This window comes from Gopherus flavomarginatus, chromosome 3 (genome assembly GCF_025201925.1).
Source record: "Gopherus flavomarginatus isolate rGopFla2 chromosome 3, rGopFla2.mat.asm, whole genome shotgun sequence".
NCBI classification, from domain to species: Eukaryota; Metazoa; Chordata; order Testudines; family Testudinidae; genus Gopherus; species Gopherus flavomarginatus.
The window spans coordinates 154,094,631-154,106,884 of record NC_066619.1 but is presented as its reverse complement, the minus strand read 5'-3'; the positions used below and the strand labels follow the sequence as shown (position 1 = coordinate 154,106,884).

General features: G+C 45.0%; 1 protein-coding gene across 1 annotated transcript in view; it reads left to right on the top strand.

Annotated features, from left to right (window-relative positions):
* Positions 1-12,254, top strand: part of SLC4A4 (solute carrier family 4 member 4) — a 262,517-nt gene that overhangs the window by 145,827 nt on the left and 104,436 nt on the right. The gene's annotated exons all lie outside the window — the stretch shown is intronic.

The window sequence follows — 12,254 nt, the reverse complement described above, 5'->3', positions numbered from 1 at the left end:
GGTTCCAAACCATCGCCCGTTAGAGTCAGCTGTAAGATTCCTATTGACTTTATCTTTCTTACCCAACTCCCATTAAAGGGCCTGATTTTGCCCACGCACATAGTGTGACTTGCCAGCAACTTCGTGTAAGTACATGGAGTTACACCATGGTAAAACCAGCGTGACAGCAGAATAAGGTCTAAGGAGCTAGTGTGATGGTGTTGGTGAGGAATTAAGCACTAAGACTGGATAGCAGAGTTCTCTTGGAGGCCCTAAACCAAAGTTGATTGAGGTCAATGGAAGGACTCTTGCCTTCAGTGGGCCTTGGATCAGGCCCATAGTGAAGTCACTTTTTTCCCAGAACACCTTCTCTAAGCTGAGGTGCAGTTTATTTGCTCTGCTTTAAGTGGAGCTTCTGTCAATCTAAGGTCACTATAAATAACTTGTAGTGCTTGGGTTTTTACAAAAAACAAGTAGTTGTATCAGTGAGCTGAGTTCTGATCCAGCCTAAAGTAAAGCTTGCATGTACTGCCTTCCTCCAAAGTGAAGCAGCAGGAACTTGATAGAGAAAGGACACGTTTCTGAGAAATAGTCAGCGTAAAGTGTTCTATAAGGTAGTATTCTGCGTAATGAGCCGGCTTTGGTAGTTTTGCTTTTCCAGAGCATGCTTTCCACAAGGGTTACATTCTTGGGCTTTGTTCCTTCACTGTAACTGTACAATTTCCTTTTTTTTTTCTTAAGTAAGCAACATTCTTGATGGTTAAACCTACTGGTGTTTACTTTGATTGTGTCATTCCAGTGGTGATGGTGACTAAAATTTAGCTCAGTGGGATGGGGAACTGTAACCTGCACTTCAAAGATGACAGGAGGAAGGCATGTCATGAATTTACTGCAGCAGATGAGTTGCAAATAGCATCTAGCTCTGATCTTGTTTTACTGATTTTTTTTTTTTTAATAAATCAGGCCATGGCTATTAATGTTTCCATGTCCCTGTGCAATGGTATCAGTCTTGAATAATTGTTATTTGTCTTTCCTCAGTAAAGCAGCTGGGTCTTGGCAAGGTAATGGTTTTTCATGCAGATAGCTTGCCTGTATACAGTTAAGGATAGGACAGCATGTGTAATCCTTTCCTTTTAGGTCAGATCAAAGAAGTGACAGGAGCGTAGGTTTACAGCAATTTTTTTCTTTCACACTTCTGTTTAGGGCCAGATTTTCAAAGTAGGGTATAACTGCAAAAACACCCATTGGCACAGAAATACAGGGAGTGAAATGTGTCAAAATGTGTGCAAGTACAGGTACAGTGTGTCTGCACCTTTTTGTGAGAATACTAGTTGTGCCCTGCTAATGTAGCATTAATTCTTCTGTTGTGCTCCGATCATCAGTAAGTGGTGTTCTTGCTATTTGCTTGGTAGCCAAAGTCAAGTAGCAAAAACAAGAAGCATCAGTCACAATTCCTATAAAGTTATCCTATGCAAATGCATGCTTAGTAGGTAGTCTCTGTTCTGTTGATGCCATCTGCCATCAGTGTAGCACACAAAAGAACAACCAGTTTAAGCTTTCGCAGGTCTGTAGGCTTGAATTTCTGAGAGCGCTGCCAGCAGTTCTGCAACTGGTGGTGTGGTTTACCTTGACTTTAGCTTATGTGACAGAGGCTTTTATTTGACAGCTTCTCATTAGGCTAGAAGTGATCAAATATTAATACACAAACACATGCAAACAGGCTCTTCTTAAGATTAATTCTAAGTATTATTTACAGACTACTTCTCAACGGCTGAAACATCATTAAAATAATGTGATTAGCTAAAGGGCTTCTCCATTCAGCTGGAGAGGTTCTCCAGTAAAAGTTTTAGTTCAGCTGTATAGGTTTTTTAAGCGCTCTAGTTAGTGACTGATTTATTGAAGCTCCTGCTTTCCCAGAGTCGTCTTCTGGATTAGCCTGTGAAATACTGCCCATACGTGCTGGGTGCCACAGAAGAATAGCAGTGTATCTCAGGTGGTCCCTTCCCCTCTTCTGCATTCAGTGTTTTTGGTTTGTTTTTTGCAGTAGCACCAAAGGCCTCAGTCAGAGTCAGGACCCCTTTGCGTAGGGTGCTGCACAGACACCTAGGAAGAGACTGTTCCTGCCCCAAAGAATGTAGGCCAAGATTTTGAAAAGTGATGAGTGATTTTTGGGGAGCAGGGAAATCCAGAGGACTTGTGCTTCTAAGTCATGGCCGTGTTTCACAGCCTTTTCGATACCGGGGACTAGCGCCGGTCCACGGACAGGTTGTTGAGGAACGCTGAATTAGAGTAGGTCTACTCTGCAGCTGGAAGCATGCCTCCTAGCCTGAGTAGACAGACACGTGCTAGCTCTGCTCAAGCTAGTGTGCTAAAAATAACAGTATGGATGCTGCAGTACAGACAATGACATAGATTAGCCAGCTGACTACAAGTCTACCTGACTACTGGGTCTGTTCTCGGGTGACTAGCCCAAGCCACCGTCTGTGCCACTACAGCAACGGCTCCATATAAGTACTTTAGACACATAGACAGGTAGACAGTGCTAGATTTCAAACCAGTTAAGTTGTCAGTACAGAATGGGAAGGCAGATGTGAGACCACTATCTCCAGATGTGCTTGGGGCTGTCCGACTTCCAACTGCCATAGCTTTCCCCTGCACACGCTCCTGCCAACTGGCGCTGTCAGTAGCAGCAGCACTGAGGTAAGGCCTCAGCTTCCCAATACCCTCCCAGGACCGGCAGAGAAATGCCAGGGAATGAATACCCACCATCTTACTACCCCTTCCCTCTGGGTGCCCAGCGCTCCATAGCGCCACACAGGAGCGCCCACTCTCCAGCCTGGTGCACGTGGCTGGGATGGGAGGCATTTGGTCCCCTCACTGAGAGTAAAGAAAACTGTTGACTGACTCCACTTGCTCCATGGCTCCATGCAGGGCTCTGGGAAATACACTTATTGTGCTGACCCGAAACTTGGAAACCTCACTGTTGTGGTGGGTTTATTAGTGCCAGAATGGGAGATATGAGCACTGAATTTAGGATCCCATGTGCTAGGCCCTGTACATTTCCTCCCCAGGAATTACAGTCTAAATAGAGAAGACAGCCAAAAGGTAGGAGAGAGGCAGTGAAGCGATTTGTATTTTACGGAGGGGGATCTGAAGCACATAAAAATTGACTTGCCCAAGGTCACACTGGAAATGTGTAGCAGAACAGGGAATTGAATCCAGGTCTTCTAATTTCTGGACTACTGATTTAACCACAAGGTGGTTATCCTGCCTCCCTGGAAGGCAGTGTCTCTGCTGTTGTGTTGCTGGCAAGCACATTCAGGCTCTGAGGAAGGTACAACCATGATAGCCTTGTGCTAATACAAGAGGTAAGAAGTATAGCTGGTCATCAGCAAAACAGTCAAGCCGATGAGGCATGTAGTGCTATCAGATGCACATAGTAAACAAACTGACCTAATAATATTTGTTCATTAAGCTCTTTCGCTTCCTGTAATCGGAGGAGAGGCTTGTAACAACAGTTGGTTAAAAATATGTCCCGTGGAAGTGTGATTTTTCTAGTTGACTGTGCCTAGAAGTTTAGTGTTAAAATGTTGGATATCTAATGACATCCTTGGTCAGATCTGAAGAATGTGTTCAATTTAGCAACACGCAGAAAAAGTAGCAGGAGTGGTTATGATTGAGGGTTTTTTTATGCTGTTTCTGCTAACAACATGGATCTTTTTAGAAGCTGCTTGGGGGAGTGGTTCAAAATGGATTGTAAGCGCATGGATTGCAGTCGTCCCATCATTTAACTTGCTGCAAATGAGCTAAAAGAAGCTTTGCACACTGCTGCGAAGCTTAGCTGGAACAGAACACATGTTGTTGATATCACTTCACTCATGGTGCTTTCATTTTAAAGAGTACGTTAGGGATAAATGGGCCTGATCCACCAAAATGACACACCCTCCCAAACCTTAGGCCTTGAGCTTCCTCACCTAGGCTCTGACTTGTCAAAGCACTTATACATGCATTTCAGTTTATCTTTCTTCAGCAAAACACTTAGCCTCATAGAAGATCAGGGTTGGAAAGGACCTCAGGAGGTCATGTAGCCCAACCCCCTGCTCAAAGCAGGACCAATCCCCAGCTAATTCATCACATGTTTAACCTAGTGGCTCTCAACCTTTCCAAACTACTGTATCCCTTTCAGGAGTCTGATTTATCTGGTGTACCCCCAAGTTTCACCTTATTTAACTGCTTGCTTCCAATATCAGACATAAAAATACAAAAGTATCTCAGCACACTATTACTGAGAAATTGCTGTTTTTCTCATTTTGATTGTTTTAAATTTTTACTTTGCACTGACTTTGCTAGTGCTTTTAATGTAGCCTGTTGTCAAACTAGGCAACTATCTAGGTGAGTTCATGTGCATCCTGGAAGACCTCTGTGTAGCCCTGGTTGAGAACCTCTGGCTTAACCTGTTGAGCAAAGCTTTAATGCGTTCTGTTTTGCTGGAGCACAGTCACAGCCCAGTCTCTTTATTCTCAGTTCCAGTGCCCTGGACAAACTATTACTCTGTTTTTCAGCCATACCCTGATGGAATCATTGATTCTTACACTCAGAGTCTAGCCAAGGGAATGTCTATGCTGCAGTTAAATACCTGGGGCTGGCCCAGATCACATGACCAGGACTCGAGGGAGTTAGGTTCCGGGGCTATAAAATTGCAATGTGCACATTCAGCCTATCTGGAGCCTGAGGATCCCAGAGCCTGGGTTCCAGCCTGAGCCTGACTACCCTGCAGTTTTACAGCCTGAGCCCTGTGAGCCCAAATCATCTGACACAGACCAGTCGTGGATGTTTACCTGCAGTGTAGACATACCCTGAGAGTGTGAGTCTAGGGGGACTAAGACTTCACCCTCAGGTTCCTACTGTTGAGCAGAATACTTAAATCTGCTTTACTTTCTGGAGCAGCACTTGGAAAGGACTACATAGTGCTAATTAAGGATTCATATCAGGGTTTCATGTTATCAATTCCTTGTTTTTTGAGCAGTATCTCCTCCCTTGCCTCTGTTCCCTAACCTCTGTACCAGTCTGTCAAATATGGAGCATCCCCAGACTTACTGGAACAGGTATACTTCTGGGTTTCTTTTCCTACAAATTCAGTGAACTCATGCAGTGCCTATAATCTCCCTCTCTTTTTATTTTTATTTTTATTTATTTCACAGTAACCTCAAAACTATTAAGAACAGCAGTAAGTATAAAGGGCTAGATTGTCAAAAGGACTCAATGTTGGCCTATCTCGACTGCCACTGAAGTTGATGGTAAAAATCAAAATTAGATCAACACTGAGCATTTTGGAAAAGCGTGTCAGAACGGCTTGATGTCCGACTCATTTGGGAGGCTGCGTAGTGGGCCGTACTCCCAGCGTGTGCTGATCTTTGCATTTCCCATTGCTTTCCCATGTCCCTGTTTGTTCTTTTATTTGCCTCGCCCCTGCCAAAAGCCGGCACAGCCCCAAGCGGAACAGTGGAGGCAGCAGTCACGTGAAAAGGGATGTGCTCCTCCATGAGATTTCCTGCTGGTGTCACTGGGGAAGTGTGGTGTGCAGGACTAGTGGGTCAGGTACAGGCCTACCATGCAGGGCTCATTTAATAAAGGCAGCAGAAGTGTGTGCAGTCCAGTGCTAAACCAAAGCCTGTGCTCGTAGATTTCTACCACCAGGAAGATACTGGAAAGCAGCCAAGAGATGCTTTCCTTTAGACTTCTACTGCGGTGTTTTCCTACCTAAGAAGTCAGAAGTAATTGATTACATTGACTTCGTTATTTAGTCTACAAACTTACATTTTGTTGCCTAGACAATGCATGTTTTCTTGCTTTGTGGGTATGCTCACATCCTGGGTGGTGCAATTACGGGATGTAGGTGGAGAGATTAGAAAAATAACCTTCAGGCTCTAAGGAACTATTTTTAGTCTGAAGCTATGTCTATACTTTCAGAGAAGACATATAAATGAGAATAACTCTGGCAGTTGGCTGATCAGGGAGAAGCTGGTTAGTAAAGTCCCTCCGGCACTCAGATACAACGGTGATGAGCACAGTATAAGATCTTAGATACAGTCCCGTCTTGTTTAAAGAACAATTATTGGAAACACACAAATAAAACATGTAAACCCCCATTAGGCTCCTGTGTGTTTTTGGCACTGAGGAGCAATAGCACAACAGATCCTCTGTTGCGTTTCTAGAAGCACTGCCAAGTTTGTGACAGAAATCTCAACACTTCTTCCCTTACTGGTGTCTTAACCCTGTGTCACCTCATCTAGCTCTGCTCCTGTCTTTTAGGTTTTCCCTGTGCTTATGCTGACCGCAGCCAGTGTTCTTTGAGGACAGGCCTTCTGCTTACCCAACCTTAGATTGAATGCAAAAACCGGAATTTTTCTCCCTGTTTCTGATCAGCTCAGAAAGCAGGGTTTCCATCTCTGGGCTGCCCCAAAGTGATTATCCCCTTATGTAACAGTCAGCAGTGACCATTATTGTAAATGAAACCAACTTTTTTTGGCATTGGAAATAGGAGAAAATATGAAGAATGTATAAGTATTCTTTCTCTCTCTAATACGTACACATGCATGTGCATGGGCACAATCTGACCTTGGGAAGGGGTTAGCTCTGTAGGCTAAACTTTAGGACTTCTCTTCACTAGAAAATTACATTGAGTCAGAATATAGCCAGGAGGCATGTGTCGCATGTGATTCCTTCAGGTTCTTCCCCTATTAGCGCTTCCAGGTTCCTGGTATAACTCGAGAGTCACTGTTCGTTGTCCCTTGGCATCTTGTGTTCGAGTATGAGATCCCGTCAATAAAAGGACATTGTCTTAGTGATGCACAACATAATCACTACCTGGCCCTTACATGCAGGGTCGGCTCCAGGGCAGCCAATGGAAAGGGGCAGCACGTCCAGGTCTTCGGCGGCAGGTCCCTCAGTCCCTCTCTGAGGGAAGGACCTGCCACCGAATTGTCACCGAAAAATTAAGTGGCGCAGTAAAGCTGCTGCCAATCGTGGTGTGTGTGGTTTTTGTTGTTTTTTTTTTTTGCCGCTTGGGGCAGCAAAAAAGCTGGAGCCGGCCCTGCTTACATGGGTCAGAGTTCAGGTTCTTGGGATTGATTCTGCGCTGCCCAATGCTTGGCATAGTCATGTACCCCTGGGGAAAGTGAGTGCAAAATGGTATAAAGTCTTACTTGGTAGCATTTTACACTCGCTTTACATTGTGGTCCATGACTACACATGAGGCTGGGCAGTGGAGAATCAGGCACCTTGTATTGTGATTATGCATATTCCTAAGTGATCGGAATAACACCTCTGTTATGTGGCTAGTACAGGATTGATGATGTCCTTAACAATTCATTTTCTTGCTATTAAAATGCCTGGGTTTTGTAAATGATGGAGTAGAGTAGGTAGTTACATTGCTCTCAGTTTAACTGACTTTATTAGAAAAGGTTTGTTTTGCTTTGTTTTTTGAATAGCCTAAATTTTAGCCCTGACACCACAAGTGAGGGTGATAAAGGAAAGGGAGATCTGGAACAAGGAAGGATGAAAGTTTTAGCAATATGATCCCACAGTGGCATAGGCAGTTGCATGTGCCAATTACATGGTTGTTTTTCAGAGAGTAATGGTCCATTTACTTTGATCCTGTTTGCTGTTCATGCCTTCAGTATCATTTAAAAAGGCACTCCCATCCCTAGGGATCAAACATCTGCCTGGAGAATGTCTGTCAGCATGTTGTGTCTCACCATAGATGGTCTTTCTGCACCCTTGATATTGATGGCAAGGTAGACATCTTAATACTTTCATCCACACACCAGGGACAGTTGGCAGCATTAGAGTCATTTGTACTGGTGTAGCTAGAATCATACAAATGTAGGACTGGAAGGGACCTCAGCAGGTCATAGAGTCCAGTCCCCTGGACTCAAGGCAGGACTACGTAATAACTAACCATTCCCGATTCCTCCATTGCTGATGTGTGACATCCCTGTAAAGGGAGGCACAGCAATGCGCCTTACCCCAGAAGTTGAGAAAATACTGGTTACAAATACTAACAAGCCTTTCAGTGTTTACTGTACTGATAACCTCCATCTTGAGACTTCTCGGAAACTGGTGCACAAACTAGTTCCAAATCCGACTTGTTAAAGATGGCTTTGCTAACTCCCTGTTGCACAGCCCCACTGGGAGCAATTCGCAGGTCCTAATTCCTGAGCCACTCTGATTTCCTCACGACTCCTCCGTGGGGTGATGGAATCACTGTGAGAGAGATGGGGTTTGATATCTCTTACAGGTTTGATGTCCTGTGTGCTAAGGAAAGGGAAGCCTGAAGAAAGAGACCTGCGAAGTAGGTATTCATTTGTGCTGCTTGATCAGAGGCACGGAGTCTCTGAGCCTGCTCCTCCACCCAGCAGCAGGTCTATCCCTGTTGGATTCTCCTCAGGGCCAGCCTACAGGAAATGCTGTGCTTCCATGCACCAGTAAACCCTGCTCACTGCCTCTCCCCACCCCTTCCTGGCAGTGTAAAGCCTTTCAGAATTTACAGACTAGCTAGAACCCAGGGCCGGATTTACACCTTACACGCCCCAGGCATGACATCCTCAGTGCCCCCACCTGCAGCTGAGCTTTGTGTTTTTCCGTAAAAAATGAAACTTTTAACCTACTTTCAACTTTTAGGCACCCCTAAGCATGTGCCTACTGTGCCTAATTGAAAATTCAACCCTGGCTAGTGAAACAATTCCTTGATGGCCTCAGCAGAGCATGTCCTGACTCCTGTGTATGTGTTGATTCTTCCAGCATTGCTTTAGCAAGCAGGGAATTATTTAGCAGCCTAAATTTAAAACTAGCAGAGATTTGGTTTGGGGAATTAGCATATGCCTCATGTTTTCCCTGCGCTTTTAATGTTTTCCTGTTTATAAATATTAAAACATGCTGTTCACATGTACCCTGGGGATTTTGGGAGGCAGTGGGGCCCGATCCTCAACTGGTGTAAATTGTCTTAGCTCTATTAAATGAATTTCTCCGCTGAAGTCAGTAGAGCGCCACTGACTCACAACAGCTGAGGATTTGGCAGAGTGGTGTTTATGGTGGCTTGAAGTACATATTCCTCATTAACAGTGTATTTATTTAGCTTGAAACTTCCATGCGAAGTTGGGTTCAGAGAGGAAGGTATTCTGAGCCAGAGGAAGGGGGGAATGGAATCCATCAAGTTGGCAGTTGTTCTGGTGGGATGAAACATTAACTGTGATGGCTTGATTAAGAAATAATGGATGTCTGCTTGGTTATGGAAGCATCAGGGGACACTTTAGTTGCATCGCTAAAGTGCTACCTACAATGACATCTGTGGCTTTCATAGGGTTTGGGCTGCGTTTATTTTCATGTTTAAATAATGTGGCAGGAATAAGGGAAATGTGTCTATTATTAGGGTAAGGATGGGGGAAGAACAACAGTCCTTGCCTAACATCTGCTGCCTTTTAGATATAATAGTTATGTACAGTTTTGTTTTTAAATATCTGGGATCACTATCACGTAGACACTTAAATACAAGTTGAGTTTTTGTTTTGTAGCGTACATGAATTCATTGAGGGTAGGCATGGCTGTTTTGTAATGGATTAGCTCAGTAGTCCCCAACCTTTTCATCTGGCAGGTGCCAGATGAAGGACCGTGGCAGTGGTTGAGCATTCGCTGAAATGCCACCAAAATTCGGCAGCGACGCATCTGGATGACGTCGCTTGTTGGCGGCAAGCGGTGTCATCCAGAGGCGTCGCCGCCGAAATAACACTTTCGGCGGATTCTCAATTGCCGGCCAGGACACGGGCGCATTTAGATGCGTGCCCACGGGCACCGGGTTGGGGACCCCTGGATTAGCTGGTCTTGTCTCCTATATTTTCATCCTCACCTTGACATATGCACCTTTGCATATCATCTGTAATTCTGTGCAGACCCTCACAGATAATATTCCATACTCACCTGCACATCAAATGAGAAATTCTGCTTGGTGGACTCACTCTGGCATGTGTTATGCCAACAGAATGCTAGGAGATTGTTAGTGAGTGAATCCGTTAACATGTGAAAGCGGGGTGAGGGAAAGTGTATGTTTCCAAAAGCCTTTTATTCATCCAAATGCAAACAGATTTTCATTGGGCTTCCAAAGGGCATGCTGGGAATCTCGGGAGGACACATCCCTGCCAATTGTCAAGAGTAGCTTTTGCTGAACCTGTGCCTCTGGGGGAAAAATGATCTCTCTTGGGCGAGACTAACCACTGCAAATCTCAGATCAAAAGGCAAATGGTTGAGAAAGTTTTAAAAGCCACTGAAGAAGACTCCATCAGGGAGATGATTAGGCATCACTGCGGGCTCTGCCTTTAAAAAAAATAAAAAATAAAAAAGTGTAATCGCACAGTAGAAAGGAAATAGTTCCTGCATCACATGAATGGAATAATCACCTGAAAAAACTGAAGCCTCAGCAAAACTTCTCAGGATATGATAATTTCTAAACTGTTTTCCAGATTATGTATTTATAAAATTATAAAACTCCTGCAGCTCTGCTACTGGGTGGGTGGGTAAATAAATAACTCTGTGATTGGTTGGTTGGTTTGTTCCCAGTGGTGGAGCTGCAGGAGTTTTGCATTACACAGACCACAACACGATAGTACAACAGTTATAGGGGAGATGGGAGTATTGTGAATGTCTCTGCCAATCCTGCCATCTCTAACAGCTTCACCTCGGCTTCCCAGAGGGCTTTATGTGCATTCTGGGGTGCAAAATGAGGATACTGATAGTGACTTCCTTTGTAAAGCCCTTTTAAGATCTACTGGTGAGACTCACTGTAGAAGAGTGAGGAGTCACTATTAGAATGTGATTTAATAGGACTGTTTGCAGAGCCTTCAAAAGTTTGGGATATGGATTAATATCTAGAAGTTTCGATGCTTATCCAAAGCTAAGGAGGCAACGTGTGGGAGACCTTTGATCGTTCAGCCTCGCTAGCCAACCTGTACTCAAGAACTGGTAAACTCGGTCTTCACTGGAGGAAGGGCCAGGGGCTTGCTCCCCCTTTCCGGTGTGTCTGGGGGAGAATGGCAGGTGTTTGAACATCTTGCTTCCTTCAATAAAATGGGACTTTTCCTCCTCGGCATCCCATGGAAACATATGAATCCCTCCCCATCTTTCTCTTGTTCTGCCTTCCCCCACCCAGTCCTCCTACTTCTCTCCTCTCTCAAATTCTCCCTCCCCAGAGGTAATATCGTCTCTGGTCCCTGCACCCCTTCCCTCCCCAGAGTTGAGTGCGCCTTTGTTCTCCTCGGTCCCTTAAAGTCATGGGGGAAGTAGACCACATGTCTTTCCCACCTCCCCATACGATAAGCCTATGGGTGGATGCTGCACTGTCTGCTTCTAACAACTGCTCCCGTCCCATCTGCCTCTTCGCTATTCTCTGCCCTGCACTGAGACCGCAGAGGGCATTGGGGAGCGTGGAGGGCAATTGCCAGCTAGCCTCCTGCTTGCTTCAGCACTCCACCCTAGGGACTGGGGACCAGTGGAGCTGTTACAAAAAACTCCTGCAGTAGCTGCCACAGCTCCCAGTGGGTCAGTGAATGGGATGGCTCTGGAAAGATGGGGTTGGGGAAATCAGGGTTATCCACATGACAGCTCTGCTGCTAAAAGTCCTAGGTAGGCTAATAGTGCTCCATTCTTCCATTAATGCTTTCACACTGTGCAAGGGACAGAGGAATATATACTATATGAATACTGACGGGTTCTACAAAGAGGTAGAAATGGGCCATAGTCCCCGTTGGTGCCGTCCGATCCCACAGAATGTAGGGTGTCATTTGTTAAGTCTCTAACCCTTATGGTTGCAATGAGAACTTGAAGGTGACCTGATGCAGTGCTGTCGTCCTGAAACTAGAAGGTTCAGAGAAACTATAACCGAAAGAGGCATGACCTGTCCCCATTAATCCAGTAGCATCGTGGCTCTCTACCCTTATGGTAGCATTGCTAACTGTTTTAGTGGGGAGAAATATCTGACTTCTTTTAGCTTGTGTGTGTGTGGGGGGGGGAAGATACTACCACTGGGGGTGTTTTTTCCCAGTCTTACCTCTGCTTGACAGCTGTGAGTGGGTCAGGGTGGGTCATACAAAGAACAGTGTGCGTGTCTATGTTCCAGTACATAAAAGAACATAGCTGTATTAGATATTGGCTGCAAAGAAGTGTTGGTGATACGTTCAGGTGGATGTTTAAAGATCATGGTACTGTTACAGGAGAGGGGCTAAAAT